The sequence below is a fragment of the Leptodactylus fuscus genome, chromosome 9 (assembly GCF_031893055.1).
Source record: "Leptodactylus fuscus isolate aLepFus1 chromosome 9, aLepFus1.hap2, whole genome shotgun sequence".
NCBI lineage: Eukaryota > Metazoa > Chordata > Amphibia > Anura > Leptodactylidae > Leptodactylus > Leptodactylus fuscus.
Genome location: NC_134273.1, coordinates 43,546,514 through 43,563,832, shown reverse-complemented (window position 1 = coordinate 43,563,832; position 17,319 = coordinate 43,546,514).

Here is a 17,319-nt window from a genome sequence, read left to right as displayed (position 1 = left end):
ACGAAAAAATGAATGGCATGATCTCTGATACTCACCCAAGTTTGGACAACATGGATTACTAGATCCAGTATCCCAGGCCTGCCATACTGTCTTCCATTGTGATTGAGAATTAGGATTGAGCATGGTACCCCCTTCCCTTTCCTTAGATCAGGTCCCCTTCCCATTGACCCCCTGATCTTAATATTGTGGTGTTACTTCCCACTATCCCACTCCCTTTGTATCAAGATGTTTGTTTTTGGTTGTTACACCTTTTTACTTACAGAACATTTCTCTTTACTAGGTCGCCACAATAACTCTGGATATGTCTCTATTTCCTAGTTCTGTGTTGCTTCGGTTTTATACATTATTTTTCTAAATATTTTATTTGTTCTATTTTGGATTTGTAATTCAATACATACCATAGAAACTAAAACATTCTGAATATAAAAGCAGGTCATTGACATATAGAAATAATTTATGATTTTTGTTGCTGCTAAAACCAATAAAGTTAAGGACAAATCTAATAGATTCTGACATCCAACATTTCTATGAAGAAGGCATGCATTATGTTTGCCATATATTCTTACTATGTTTTAATTTAGGGCTTTTCGGAATGAAGAGTTTGTATCACTTTTTCACTTTTTTGATAATACAGAAGCACAAATTATGTCTATTTCTCAAATTTTATATGTCTTTTAAATTTAAAGAAGACCTTTCATGTTCTCATACATATCTGGTTTTATATACCGCTAGAAAGCTGACAGTGCACTGAATTCAGTCGGCTTTCCTGGTATGTGCCCCAGTGGTGGAGGTATCAGTACTGTTAGTTTTGGCAACGATATCTCCCCACTGTCAGAAGTGCATTCCTTATAGCTCAGTGTCATCACTGGACTATAAGGGACACCACCCCTCATAGTACTCGTCCATAGCCCTGTACTGTCAGAAGCGAAGCCATGACGTTGAGCTGTGTAACCCCCCCAGTACATGTCTAGTACATGTCTATGGATGAGTACAGTCAGGGAGGGGACCTTTCTCTTAGCCCAGCAATAATGCTAGGCTGTGAGGAACACCCTTCTGACAGTGGGGAGATATCGGTGCCGATAACAGCACCGATATCTCCAACCCCAGGACACATACTGGGAAAGCCGTCAAGTGCGCTGAATTCAGCTTTCTAGTGGTATATAAAGCCACATATGCATGAGGAAATGAAAGGCCCTCTTTAACTTTTATTTGATTTTTTGTGAATTCTCACACTTTTTTCTCTAAATTCTTTAATCCAATTATGCTGGGTTCACACTAGCGTTTGGCAGTCCATTCTCAGGTTTCCGTCTTCTGCATGCAGAAGACGGAAACATGTCATGCCGAGTCCAGCTGTGAGCGCCGGTGAGCGTTTTATGCTCTCCATGGCGAAACTGTTTTTTTTTAAACCGGACACAGAGTACTGCATGTCCGACTCTGTGTCCGTTTAAAAAAAAAAACGGTTTCGCCGCGGAGAGCATAAAACGCTTTCTGGCGCTCACGGCCGGACAGCTTTCAAATCCATTGAAATGAATGGGTGAGAAAGAGTCCCGCTGTGTTTTATGCAGGAAACGGAAACCTGCAAAACGGACTCCCGGGCGCAGATGTGAACAAGCCCTTACCTACATAGACAATTCTGGCTTCATATTTCAAACTTCTAACTTACTATATAGTGTTTTAGTTTGTTTATGTATTTATTTATGGATTTGTTATTATTATTATTATTATTATTATTATTATTATTATTTTAGTATACATGCTCATACTAATGCTTATAGATTCTTATTCTATATGGCTTTACTACGTAGCAGAAGTCATCAGTATCTTTGACCTCCCAGCACCGCCATCTGTTTTAATGGGCCATGGAACTCAGAAAAGCACTGTGGCTTTCTCATTACTAAGCACAGTTCCCCCTACGCCCAACAGCAGCACAAGATGGGGTATTCCTGCCCCTGTGTGCTGTTAGGACAGGTGGAATTTTTAATTAGCTAACAGATTTTCCCCCTAGAAGAGGCCGGAGAGACTTTCTCCTCCCCCTGTGTTTTTTTCTGTCCTTTGTGACTGTACAGGTGGAGAAGGCTGTGGCCTCCTCTATGGTTTAGAATAAGGTGTCTTAGATCCTTTTTTTCTCTTTCCCTTCTTTCTGAGTGAAAGATCTAGGTTTATACTGCAGTCTCTTGTCTTACCTGCTTTGTGCAGGTTACTGACTTTTTCAGCTGCAGTTCATTGACTGCCCTGCAGTAAGGTAAGCCGTGTCCTCTTTCAGCTTTCCCTCTGTGTTCACTGCAGAGACTAAAAGCACTCATTTCTATTGCTATGGGCACTCTGTCAAATTCACAACATGGAAGTCGAGTAACCGCCATTATGGTAAGATCCATCCAAATTTTTTTTATGTCTTGCGGTTTTTCAATGTGCATTTAATTCCTAAGCGGGGACTATATGCTGTGAACCTGAAAGAAGGGTTCATATACCTATGTACTATCATTATTTATTAGGTGCATATTTGCTTATTGCTCACATGATGGTGTATGCTCTAAGGCATTTTGTTGCAAGGTTATGTATATCTGCACTGTCATCAGTACGGGGTCCTCCAGCTAGGAGCCCTCCATTTATGGTGTCATCTCCTGGGTAAAGGAGTGCATGCAGATTTCTGGTAAGATTCCCTCTCCCAGTTTTCATAGACGTCTTACTTAGAAAGAGAAGCCCTAGTGGCTCAGTCTGTAGTAGAGATGAGCGAACACTAAAATGTTCGAGGTTCGAAATTCGATTCGAACAGCCGCTCAATGTTCGTGTGTTCGAACGGGTTTCGAACCCCATTATAGTCTATGGGGAACAGATACTCGTTAAGGGGGAAACCCAAATCCGTGTCTGGAGGGTCACCAAGTCCACTATGACACCCCAGGAAATGATGCCAACACCTCTGGAATGACACTGGGACAGCAGGGGAAGCATGTCTGGGGGCATCTAACACACCAAAGACCCTCTATTACCCCAACATCACAGCCTAACAACTACACACTTTACACACTCAATACCACCTCTCTGACAGTAGGAAAACACCTTGAAACATGTGTATTTGGCACTTGCAGTGAGGAGAGCTTGTCACCAGCAGTGAATTTGGCCCTTGTAGTAAGTTGAGGTTGGCACCAACATTTGTTTTGAAAATCAGGGTGGATTGAGCCTCTAACCAGCAGAGTTTGGGCAAATTCATGGTGGAGGGAGCCTCTAAAAACCCCAGTTTGGACCAATTCATGGTGGAGGGAGACTCTAAAAACCCCAGTTTGGACCAATTCATGGTGGAGGGAGCCTCTAAAAACCCCAGTTTGGACCAATTCATGGTGGAGGGAGCCTCTAACCAGCCCAGTTTGGGCAAATTCATGGTGGAGGGAGCCTCTAACCAGCCCAGTTTGGACCAATTAATGGTGGAGGGAGCCTCTAACCAGCCCAGTTTGGACCAATTAATGGTGGAGGGAGCCTCTAACCACCCCAGTTTGGACCAATTCATGGTGGAGGGAGCCTCTAACCAGCCCAGTTTGGACCAATTCATGGTGGAGGGAGCCTCTAAAAAACCCAGTTTGGACCAATTCATGGTGGAGGGAGCCTCTAAACAGCCCAGTTTGGGCAAATTCATGGTGGAGGGAGCCTCTAACCACCCCAGTTTGGACCAATTCATGGTGGAGGGAGCCTCTAAACAGCCAAGTTTGGACCAATTCATGGTGAAGGGAGCCTCTAAAAACCCGTTTGGACCAATTCATGGTGGAGGGAGCCTCTAACCAGCCCAGTTTGGGCAAATTCATGGTGGAGGGAGCCTCTAAACAGCCCAGTTTGGGCAAATTCATGGTGGAGGGAGCCTCTAACCAGCCCAGTTTGGACCAATTCATGGTGGAGGGAGCCTCTAACCAGCCCAGTTTGGGCAAATTCATGGTGGAGGGAGCCTCTAAACAGCCCAGTTTGGGCAAATTCATGGTGGAGGGAGCCTCTAAACAGCCAAGTTTGGACCAATTCATGGTGAAGGGAGCCTCTAAAAACCCGTTTGGACCAATTCATGGTGGAGGGAGCCTCTAACCAGCCCAGTTTGGGCAAATTCATGGTGGAGGGAGCCTCTAAACAGCCCAGTTTGGGCAAATTCATGGTGGAGGGAGCCTCTAACCAGCCCAGTTTGGACCAATTCATGGTGGAGGGAGCCTCTAACCAGCCCAGTTTGGGCAAATTCATGGTGGAGGGAGCCTCTAAACAGCCCAGTTTGGGCAAATTCATGGTGGAGGGAGCCTCTAACCAGCCCAGTTTGGACCAATTAATGGTGGAGGGAGCCTCTAAACAGCCAAGTTTTGGGAAATTCATGGTGGAGGGAGCCTCTAACCAGCCCAGTTTGGACCAATTCATGGTGGAGGGAGCCTCTAACCAGCCCAGTTTGGACCAATTCATGGTGGAGGGAGCCTCTAAACAGCCCAGTTTGGGCAAATTCATGGTGGAGGGAGCCTCTAAAAAACCCAGTTTGGACCAATTCATGGTGGAGGGAGCCTCTAATTAGCCCAGTTTGGACCAATTAATTGTGGAGGGAGCCTCTAACCAGCCCAGTTTGGACCAATTAATGGTGGAGGGAGCCTCTAACCACCCCAGTTTGGGCAAATTCATGGTGGAGGGAGCCTCTAACCAGCCCAGTTTGGACCAATTAATGGTGGAGGGAGCCTCTAAACAGCCAAGTTTTGGGAAATTCATGGTGGAGGGAGCCTCTAACCAGCCCAGTTTGGACCAATTCATGGTGGAGGGAGCCTCTAAACAGCCCAGTTTGGGCAAATTCATGGTGGAGGGAGCCTCTAACCAGCCAAGTTTGGACCAATTCATGGTGAAGGGAGCCTCTAAAAACCCGTTTGGACCAATTCATGGTGGAGGGAGCCTCTAACCAGCCCAGTTTGGGCAAATTCATGGTGGAGGGAGCCTCTAAACAGCCCAGTTTGGGCAAATTCATGGTGGAGGGAGCCTCTAACCAGCCCAGTTTGGACCAATTCATGGTGGAGGGAGCCTCTAACCAGCCCAGTTTGGGCAAATTCATGGTGGAGGGAGCCTCTAAACAGCCCAGTTTGGGCAAATTCATGGTGGAGGGAGCCTCTAACCAGCCCAGTTTGGACCAATTAATGGTGGAGGGAGCCTCTAACCAGCCCAGTTTGGGCAAATTCATGGTGGAGGGAGCCTCTAAACAGCCCAGTTTGGGCAAATTCATGGTGGAGGGAGCCTCTAACCAGCCCAGTTTGGACCAATTCATGGTGGAGGGAGCCTCTAACCAGCCCAGTTTGGGCAAATTCATGGTGGAGGGAGCCTCTAAACAGCCCAGTTTGGGCAAATTCATGGTGGAGGGAGCCTCTAACCAGCCCAGTTTGGACCAATTCATGGTGGAGGGAGCCTCTAACCAGCCCAGTTTGGGCAAATTCATGGTGGAGGGAGCCTCTAAACAGCCCAGTTTGGGCAAATTCATGGTGGAGGGAGCCTCTAACCAGCCCAGTTTGGACCAATTAATGGTGGAGGGAGCCTCTAAACAGCCAAGTTTTGGGAAATTCATGGTGGAGGGAGCCTCTAACCAGCCCAGTTTGGACCAATTCATGGTGGAGGGAGCCTCTAAACAGCCCAGTTTGGGCAAATTCATGGTGGAGGGAGCCTCTAAACAGCCAAGTTTGGACCAATTCATGGTGAAGGGAGCCTCTAAAAACCCGTTTGGACCAATTCATGGTGGAGGGAGCCTCTAACCAGCCCAGTTTGGGCAAATTCATGGTGGAGGGAGCCTCTAAACAGCCCAGTTTGGGCAAATTCATGGTGGAGGGAGCCTCTAACCAGCCCAGTTTGGACCAATTCATGGTGGAGGGAGCCTCTAACCAGCCCAGTTTGGACCAATTCATGGTGGAGGGAGCCTCTAAACAGCCCAGTTTGGGCAAATTCATGGTGGAGGGAGCCTCTAAAAAACCCAGTTTGGACCAATTCATGGTGGAGGGAGCCTCTAATTAGCCCAGTTTGGACCAATTAATTGTGGAGGGAGCCTCTAACCAGCCCAGTTTGGACCAATTAATGGTGGAGGGAGCCTCTAACCACCCCAGTTTGGGCAAATTCATGGTGGAGGGAGCCTCTAACCAGCCCAGTTTGGACCAATTAATGGTGGAGGGAGCCTCTAAACAGCCAAGTTTTGGGAAATTCATGGTGGAGGGAGCCTCTAACCAGCCCAGTTTGGACCAATTCATGGTGGAGGGAGCCTCTAAACAGCCCAGTTTGGGCAAATTCATGGTGGAGGGAGCCTCTAAAAAACCCAGTTTGGACCAATTCATGGTGGAGGGAGCCTCTAATTAGCCCAGTTTGGACCAATTAATTGTGGAGGGAGCCTCTAACCAGCCCAGTTTGGACCAATTCATGGTGGAGGGAGCCTCTAACCAGCCCAGTTTGGACCAATTCATGGTGGAGGGAGCCTCTAACCAGCCCAGTTTGGACCAATTCATGGTGGAGGGAGCCTCTAAAAAACCCAGTTTGGACCAATTCATGGTGGAGGGAGCCTCTAAACAGCCCAGTTTGGGCAAATTCATGGTGGAAGGAGCCTCTAACCAGCAGAGTTGTGGGAAAGCAGGGTGGAGGGAGCCTCTAACCAGCAGAGTTGGTGGAAATCAGGGTGGAGGGAGCCTCTAACCAGCAGAGTTGGGGGAAATCATGTTGGAGGGAGCCTAGTATTAGCAGAATTGTGCAACGCTTATGGTGGATGAGTATGAGGATGCGGAGGAATTGGAGAGGTTGAGTACAGACATGGAGTTTCATGTTGGGGTGCTTTACACAGGTGGGCACAAAAATGAAGGCTCTATCCAGTGGTGGTTCATTTTTATCAAAGTGAGCCGGTCGGCACTCTCAGCTGACAGACGGGTGCGCTTGTCAGTGATGATGCCACCGGCTGCACTGAACACCCTCTCAGATAGGACGCTGGCGGCAGGACAGGACAGCACCTCCAAGGCATATAGGGCAAGTTCAAGCCACAGGTCCAACTTCGACACCCAATACGTGTAGGGCGCAGAGGGGTCGGAGAGGACAGGGCTGTGGTCGGAAAGGTATTCCCGCAACATGCGCCTATACTTCTCACGCCTGGTGACACTAGGACCCTCCGTGGCGGCACTTTGGCGAGGGGGTGCCATCAAGGTGTCCCAGACCTTAGACAGTGTGCCCCTCGTTTGTGTGGACCGGTGAGAACTTGGTTGCCTACTGGAGGAACTGCCCTCCCTGCCGCCAACGTCACATGCTGGAAACATCTCCATCATATTCTGCACCAATTGCCTGTGGCAAGCATTGATGCGATTGGCCCTCCCCTCTACCGGAATAAAAGACGAGATGTTGTTTTTATACCGGGGGTCAAGGATAGCAAAGATCCAGTACTGGTTGTCCTCCATGATTTTGACAATACGCTTGTCGGTTGTAAAGCACCCCAACATGAACTCAGCCATGTCTGCCACAGTGTTAGTTGGCATGACTCCTCTGGCCCCACCGGAAAGTTCAATCTCCATTTCCTCCTCATCCTCCATGTCTACCCATCCGCGCTGCAACAATGGGACGATTCGAAGTTGCCCGGAAGCCTCCTGTATCACCATCACATCATCGGACAACTCTTCTTCCTCCTCCTCCTCCTCCTCCTCCTCCATTAAACGCAGTGAAGCGGACAGATGTGTGGACCTACTCTCCAGCTGTGACGGATCGGATGCTATCCCTAACTCCTCTGTGTGATCTGAGTTATCCCTGATGTCAATCAGGGATTCTCTCAGAACACACAAGAGCGGGATTGTAAGGCTCACCATCGCATCCTCAGAGCTCACCCTCCTTGTGGACTCCTCAAAGACCCGTAGGATGTCACAAAGGTCTCTCATCCATGGCCACTCATGGATGTGAAACTGAGGCAGCTGACTTTGTGGCACCCTAGGGTTTTGTAGCTGGTATTCCATCAAAGGTCTCTGCTGCTCAACCACTCTATTCAACATCTGAAACGTTGAGTTCCAGCGTGTGGGGACGTCGCACAAAAGCCGGTGTTGTGGCACATGCAGGCGTTGCTGGAGAGATTTTAAGCTAGCAGCGGCTACTGTCGACTTGCGAAAGTGGGCGCACATGCGCCGCACTTTCACCAGTAGCTCTGGAACATTGGGGTAGCTCTTTAGGAAACGTTGCACCACTAGGTTGAAGACGTGGGCCAGGCATGGAACATGTTGGAGTCCGGCAAGCTCCAGAGCTGCTACCAGGTTCCGGCCGTTATCACAAACGACCATGCCTGGGCCCAGGTGCAGCGGCTCAAACCATATTGCCGTCTCATCGAGGAGGGCATCCCTCACCTCGGAGGCAGTGTGCTGTCTGTCCCCCAAGCTGATCAGCTTCAGCACAGCCTGCTGACGTCTACCAACGCCAGTGCTGCAACGTTTCCAACTCGTAGCTGGGGTCAATCTAACAGCGGAGGAGGAGGCGGTGGCGGAGGAGGAGGCGGTGGCGGAGGAGGAGGCGGTAGAGGAGGAGGAGGAGGGGGGTGTTCTTCTCGTGTCCCTGCCAGGAATGTTAGGCGGGGAGACGAGGTACACCGGGCCAGTTTGGGAAGCAGTCCCAGCCTCAACTACATTCACCCAGTGTGCCGTCAGTGAAATGTAGCGTCCCTGTCCGCATGCACTTGTCCACGCGTCGGTGGTCAAGTGGACCTTTGTGCAAAGCGCGGAACTAAGGGCCCGCCTGATGTTGAGTGACACGTGCTGGTGCAAGGCGGGGACGGCACACCGGGAGAAGTAGTGACGGCTAGGGACGGCATAGCGAGGTGCCGCAGTTGCCATCAGGTCCAGGAAGGCGGGAGTTTCAACAAGCCGGAACGCCAACATCTCCTGGGCCAGCAGTTTAGCGATGTTGGCGTTCAAGGCTTGCGCGTGTGGGTGGTTAGCAGTGTATTTCTGCCGCCGCTCCAATGTCTGAGAGATGGTGGGTTGTTGTAAAGAAACGCCTGATGGTGCCTTTGATGGTGCAGGAGAAGGAGATAAGACAGGACCAGGGGAGGATGAGGTAGAAGTCAACAAAGTGGCGGAGGCAGATGAAGTGGTGTCCTGGCTCGTCCTCTGGAGTGCATCGCCAGCACAGTCAGCAGTGGCAGTGGCAGAGGCAGAGGCAGAGGCAGTGGCAGTGGCGTGAACGGCAGGCGGCCTTTGTCCTGCCGTTGCTGCCTGCCACTGATTCCAGTGCTTGGATTCCAAATGACGGCGCATTGAAGTGGTGGACAGGTTGCTCTTCTCAGAGCCCCTAATCAATTTCGAGAGGCAAATTGTGCAGACAACACTATATCTGTCCTCGGCGCATTCCTTGAAAAAACTCCACACCTTCGAGAAACGTGCCCTCGAGGTGGGAGTTTTTCGGGGCTGGGTACGAACTGGAACATCTTGGGAGATTCCGGGTGTGGCCTGGCTTCGCCTAAGCTGCTGACCTCTGCCTCTGCCTCTAGCTACCCTTTTTGGTGCTGCACCTGCCTCAACATCCACACTACTTTCCCCGCTTGACATCCCCCCTGTCCAGGTCGGGTCAGTGTCCTCATCATCCACCACTTCCTCTTCCAACTCCTGTCTCATCTCCTCCTCCCGCACAATGCGCCGGTCAACTGGATGCCCTGACGGCAACTGCGTCACATCATCGTCGATGAGGGTGGGTTGCTGGTCATCCACCACCAAATCGAACGGAGATGGAGGAGACTCTAGTGTTTGAGCATCTGGACACAGATGCTCCTCTGTTAGGTTCGTGGAATCGTGACGTGGAGAGGCAGGTTGAGGGACAATGAAAGGAGCGGAGAACAGCTCTGGGGAGCAGGGACAGTTTGGGTTATTGTTCTGTAAAGCTTCGGAATTTTGGGAGGAAGGAAGACAAGACTGTTGGGTAATAGGAGGAGAGGAGGCAGAGTCTGACTGGCTGCTGGACAATGTGCTGTAAGCGTTCTCTGACAGCCATTGCAAGACCTGTTCCTGGTTCTCGGGCCTACTAAGGTTTGTACCCTGCAGTTTAGTTAATGTGGCAAGCAACCCTGGCACTGTGGAGTGGCGCAATGCTTGCTGCCCCACAGGAGTAGGCACGGGACGCCCTGTGGCTTCACTGCTACCTTGCTCCCCAGAACCATTCCCCCGACCTCGCCCACGGCCTCGTCCACGTCCCTTTCCGGGAGCCTTGCGCATTTTGAATTCCTAGTTAGAAATTGGCACTGTATACCAGTAGTAAAAATTGTGGGTGCACGTAACCCCAATATATTCTTTGAATTCCCAGTCAGACAATGGCACTGTATACCAGTAGTAAAAATTGTGGGTGCACGTAACCCCAATATATTCTTTGAATTCCCAGTCAGAAACTGGCACTATATGGCAGTAGCAAGAAATGAGGGTATTTGTATTCCCAATATACTCTTTGAATTCCCAGTCAGACAATGGCACTGTATACCAGTAGTAAAAATTGTGGGTGCACGTAACCCCAATATATTCTTTGAATTCCCAGTCAGAAACTGGCACTATATGGCAGTAGCAAGAAATGAGGGTATTTGTATTCCCAATATACTCTTTGAATTCCCAGTCAGACAATGGCACTGTATACCAGTAGTAAAAATTGTGGGTGCACGTAACCCCAATATATTCTTTGAATTCCCAGTCAGAAACTGGCACTATATGGCAGTAGCAAGAAATGAGGGTATTTGTATTCCCAATATACTCTTTGAATTCCCAGTCAGACAATGGCACTGTATACCAGTAGTAAAAATTGTGGGTGCACGTAACCCCAATATATTCTTTGAATTACCAGTCAGAAACTGGCACTATATGGCAGTAGCAAGAAATGAGGGTATTTATAACCCCAATATATTCTTTGAATTCCCAGTCAGACAATGGCACTGTATACCAGTAGTAAAAATTGTGGGTGCACGTAACCCCAATATATTCTTTGAATTCCCAGTCAGAAACTGGCACTATATGGCAGTAGCAAGAAATGAGGGTATTTGTATTCCCAATATACTCTTTGAATTCCCAGTCAGACAATGGCACTGTATACCAGTAGTAAAAATTGTGGGTGCACGTAACCCCAATATATTCTTTGAATTCCCAGTCAGAAACTGGCACTATATGGCAGTAGCAAGAAATGAGGGTATTTGTATTCCCAATATACTCTTTGAATTCCCAGTCAGACAATGGCACTGTATACCAGTAGTAAAAATTGTGGGTGCACGTAACCCCAATATATTCTTTGAATTCCCAGTCAGAAACTGGCACTATATGGCAGTAGCAAGAAATGAGGGTATTTGTATTCCCAATATACTCTTTGAATTCCCAGTCAGACAATGGCACTGTATACCAGTAGTAAAAATTGTGGGTGCACGTAACCCCAATATATTCTTTGAATTCCCAGTCAGAAACTGGCACTATATGGCAGTAGCAAGAAATGAGGGTATTTGTATTCCCAAAATACTCTTTGAATTCCCAGTCAGACAATGGCACTGTATACCAGTAGTAAAAATTGTGGGTGCACGTAACCCCAATATATTCTTTGAATTCCCAGTCAGAAACTGGCACTATATGGCAGTAGCAAGAAATGAGGGTATTTGTATTCCCAATATACTCTTTGAATTCCCAGTCAGACAATGGCACTGTATACCAGTAGTAAAAATTGTGGGTGCACGTAACCCCAATATATTCTTTGAATTCCCAGTCAGAAACTGGCACTATATGGCAGTAGCAAGAAATGAGGGTATTTGTATTCCCAATATACTCTTTGAATTCCCAGTCAGACAATGGCACTGTATACCAGTAGTAAAAATTGTGGGTGCACGTAACCCCAATATATTCTTTGAATTACCAGTCAGAAACTGGCACTATATGGCAGTAGCAAGAAATGAGGGTATTTGTATTCCCAATATACTCTTTGAATTCCCAGTCAGACAATGGCACTGTATACCAGTAGTAAAAATTGTGGGTGCACGTAACCCCAATATATTCTTTGAATTCCCAGTCAGAAACTGGCACTATATGGCAGTAGCAAGAAATGAGGGTATTTGTATTCCCAATATACTCTTTGAATTCCCAGTCAGACAATGGCACTGTATACCAGTAGTAAAAATTGTGGGTGCACGTAACCCCAATATATTCTTTGAATTACCAGTCAGAAACTGGCACTATATGGCAGTAGCAAGAAATGAGGGTATTTATAACCCCAATATATTCTTTGAATTCCCAGTCAGACAATGGCACTGTATACCAGTAGTAAAAATTGTGGGTGCACGTAACCCCAATATATTCTTTGAATTCCCAGTCAGAAACTGGCACTATATGGCAGTAGCAAGAAATGAGGGTATTTGTATTCCCAATATACTCTTTGAATTCCCAGTCAGACAATGGCACTGTATACCAGTAGTAAAAATTGTGGGTGCACGTAACCCCAATATATTCTTTGAATTACCAGTCAGAAACTGGCACTATATGGCAGTAGCAAGAAATGAGGGTATTTATAACCCCAATATATTCTTTGAATTCCCAGTCAGACAATGGCACTGTATACCAGTAGTAAAAATTGTGGGTGCACGTAACCCCAATATATTCTTTGAATTCCCAGTCAGAAACTGGCACTATATGGCAGTAGCAAGAAATGAGGGTATTTGTATTCCCAATATACTCTTTGAATTCCCAGTCAGACAATGGCACTGTATACCAGTAGTAAAAATTGTGGGTGCACGTAACCCCAATATATTCTTTGAATTCCCAGTCAGACACTGGCACTATATGGCAGTAGCAAGAAATGAGGGTATTTGTATTCCCAATATATTCTTTGAATTCCCAGTCAGACAATGGCACTGTATACCAGTAGTAAAAATTGTGGGTGCACGTAACCCCAATATATTCTTTGAATTACCAGTCAGAAACTGGCACTATATGGCAGTAGCAAGAAATGAGGGTATTTGTATTCCCAATATATTCTTTGAATTCCCAGTCAGACAATGGCACTGTATACCAGTAGTAAAAATTGTGGGTGTATATAGCCCCAATTCTATTGCTAGGGGACTTGCAGGGTATTTCTGGGGTGAAGGTGGGGGGGCACACCGTTGGAACGGGTATCGGGGTATATATCGGGTATACGGGAATACACTGACAGTGTATTCCATTCAGGATCCTGGGAAAGCTGGGTTGCGGCGATTGAGCCCGTCAGTGCCACGTTACACTGACAAGCTTCTCCCTGGAATTTAGCTCTTACAAGAGCTGTTGGTTGTCTTCTCCTTCCTATCCTAGCCTGTCCCTGCCTACCCAGAATCTAAGCCCTAGCTAGCTGGACGGAAACCTCCGTCCTCGGTGAATTGCAAGCTCAGAATGACGCGAAGCTGGGCGTCGCTGTTCTTTTAAATTAGAGGTCACATGTTTTCGGCAGCCAATGGGTTTTGCCTACTTTTTTCAACGTCACCGGTGTCGTAGTTCCTGTCCCACCTACCCTGCACTGTTATTGGAGCAAAAAAGGCGCCAGGGAAGGTGGGAGGGGAATCGAGTAATGGCGCACTTTACCACGCGGTGTTCGATTCGATTCGAACATGCCGAACAGCCTAATATCCGATCGAACATGAGTTCGATAGAACACTGTTCGCTCATCTCTAGTCTGTAGGGTTACAGACTTGTATGCCTGAATCCACAGTATCCTGAGTTCGATCCCAGTTGCACTTTTGCATTTGTGATATGATCAAAAAAAAAAAAAAAAAGTTAATAAGGTGCTTCTCATGGTCCATCCACATGGAAAAAGTTTCTAAACTTCATCCTGGTCTGCTTGAAAATCTCTTTCCTCTAGGTGGGAAAAGATCATATCAGCAGGCCATTATCTATAGGTGACACAGCAGGTTTCCATCCTAACTGCCAAAGGTTACTGGGTCTTATGTCAGAATCTGCAGTTGCAGTCCCTTGGGCCATATAGCACATGCGGCCTGCAGAAGTTAAGACTGAGGCCTGGAATCACAACCCACGGGGCCTGGAGGGGCTTCATCCCAAGGGCTGGATGTCCATGGTCCAGATAGTCTGGACCCTGTTAACCACAGATACAGCCCTCTCTGGTAGAGAGCTCTTCTACAGGAGATTCCCAGAAGGGCAATGAGAAATTAGACGGAGGAAGCTGTGTCATCCGGCTGACAAAAAACTCAGCAGTCTGGGTCGAGACAATTTAGTTATTCCTCAAAATCCGCCTTTCATCCAGGTGGTGTTCCATCTTAACCCCTTCCTGCCGATGGCATTTTTTGATTTTCGTTTTTAACTCCCCTCCTTCTAAACCCCATAACTTTTTTTTATTTCTCCGCTCCCAGAGCCATATGATGTCTTAATCTTTGCAGGACAAATTTTTCTTCATGATGCAACCATTAATTATTCTGTATAATGTACTGGGAAGCTGGAAAAAAAATTCAGAATGGGAGGATTTGAAGTAAAAAATGCATTTCTGTGAAATTTTTACGGCGTCACTGTGCAGCCAAAATGACATGTCCCCTGTATTCTGTGTTTCGTTACGATTCCGGGGACACCAAATTTATATGGTTTTATTTACATTTTGACCCTTTAAAAAAAAAATCCAAAACTGTGTTAAACATTTTTTTTTCTAAAAGTCGCCATATTCTGACAGCCATAACTTTTTTATACGTCTGTGTACGGGGATGCATAGGGCGTCTTTTTTTTGTGGGGCCCGGTGTACTTTTTAGTTCTACCATTTTCAGGAAATATTATTCCTTTGATCACTTTTTATTAAAATTTTTATCAGAATCAAATCGGTGAAAAAACGGGGGTTTGGCACTTTTGACTATTTTTCCCACTACGGCGTTTACCGAACAGGAAAAATATTTTTATAGATTTGTAGAGCGGCCGATTTCGGACACAGGGATACCTAACATGTATGTGTTTCACAAAATTTAACTACTTTTATATGTGTTCTAGGGAAAGGGGGGTGATTTGAATTTTTAATACTTTTAAAATTTTTTTTTTTTTTTTTTGCATTTATTAGACCTCTAGGGGTGCTGAACCCCAAGGGGTCTGATCACTAATGCAATGCATTACAATGCTAATGCATTGCAAAAAAATCATCATTTCTTTTGCAGGCTGCATAGACCAGCCTGCAAAAGAAAGAGATTGCAGACCGGCCGGGAGCCTTTAACAAGGCTCCCAGCTGTCATGGCAAAGTGACGTCGGCCCTGGAGCTTGCTCCAGGCACCACTGATCACCGGCAAAATGGCGCCTCTGACCATGGTGCCGGAGGGGTTAATGCCTCCGATCGGTCCGGGGACCGACTGGAGACATTAGCGCCGGTTGTCTACTGTTTAAAGCAGTAGACACCCGGCGGCTATGGCGGCCGCCTGGCTCCCGGGCGGTCACCATAGTTACGCACCCGGCATGTGCCGTACTATTACGGCGGATGTCGGGAAGGGGTTAAGGACGGGATGTCCACGGTCCAGCTAGCGCCGGACCCTGTTGACTATCAATGCCTCTCTCTAGTGGGAGCGAATCTAGAGAACTTCCAATGAAATAATGTGGAATCGGATGAAGAGTCCATGGTCCAGTTTACCTGGACCCTGTTGACCATTGATAAATCCCTCTCTGGTGGAGAGTGTCCATGGTCCAGCTAATACCAGACCCTGTTTACTATCAATGCCTCTCTCTCCCTCTCTCCCCAGTGGAGAGCGCATCTAGAGAGGAGTTTCATATGAGGAACGTGAAATTGGATGAAGGGTCCACAGTCCAGTTCTCCTGGACCCTGTTAACCACTGATGCATCCTTCTCTGGTGGAGAGTGTCCACGGTCCAGCTAAGGCCGGAACCTGTTGACTACCTATGCCTCCCTCTCTGGTGGAGAGCACATCTAGAGAAGTCTTCCATAGGAGGAACATGAAATTGAATGTAGAGTCCATGGTCCAGTTTACCTGGACCCTGTTGACCACTGATGCATCCCTCTCTGGTGGAGAGTGGCCACGGGCCAGCTAACGCCAGACCCTGTTGACTACCTATGCCTCCCTCTCTGAGGAGAGCACATCTAGATGAGCCGGGTAGGCTATTTGGGAGAACCTCCCCCAGTCTTCCGGTGGGAGACAGAGGTCGTCTTTTTGTGGCCGGGTGTTTGCAAGAGAAGGCCCTAGAGGGCAAAGGCACCCTGGTGCACAGTACAGGGGTGGGGGTTGCGGGTCCTCCCGTGACCCTGAAAAGAAAAGGCCCTTCTGACTATTTATACCCTCCCCCCCGTAACATTGCGGTGGTACGTGGTCGCCTCTCTCATCATATGTCCGCCTGGTCACAGCTTATCCAAGATCCATGGGTCCTTCAACTTGTTCAAGCTGGCTACAGAATATGCTTCTCCTCTCTTTCACCAGACAAATACGTAAGGACCCACCCTGTTTAGGGAATTAAGCAACTTTATCTAGAGAGATCCGTTCAGGAGTACATGGACAAAGCCGCATTGGAACCAGTTCTCTTTGCAGAACGAGATCAAGGCATCTACAATCCGGTATTTTTAGTACCAAAGTCATCAGGCGGATGGCGTATGATCATCAATCTCAGATACCTGAATCGATTTGTTCACAGGGTACGGTTCCGCATGGAGACCATCAAATCGTAGTGGTTCCATCTACCCGGATTCAATTTCTGGGGTTTATCCTGGATTCTCTCAGCATGACGATCTCCCTGCCTCCTCCTCCTCCGAAGGAGAATATTGGTCAAGCGGCTCATCACCTGTCCATAGCCTGGAAGGTTACTATCAGGACCGCCATGAAGGTCCTAGGTCTCATGTCCGCAGCCATCAAGGCAGTTCCGTGGGCCCTTTGGCACATGCGCCCCTTACAGTGCGAGATCCTGAGAGACTGGAACCACAGTCCTTCGGGGCTGCAGAAGCCTATCCAGTTATCCATCAGAACCCGTCGATCACTGGCTTGGTGTTCCCAGCTCAGAGACGGGAAATCCACGGTCCAGACATCCTGGACCCTGTTGACCACAGATGCCTCCCTCACAGGATGGGGAGCGCTTCTGGGGGAGACCCCGGTACGTGGGACCTGGAACCAGCTAGAGAAGGCTTATTCGTCCAACTGGCGAGAGCTCACTGCGGTGCACCATGCGCTTCTAATGTTTGCACCCCACCTGCAAGGGAAAGCTGTGAGAACAGACAACTTAACAGCAGTCCGATATATCAACAAACAAGAGGGGAACCAGATCCCTCTTGCTTCTGCAGGTGACGAATCTAATATTCTCCTGGGTGGAGAGAAATCTTTCACAACTATCAGCGGTTCATATTCGAGGTCGGCTGAATATCCTTGCGGATCAGCTAAGCAGAG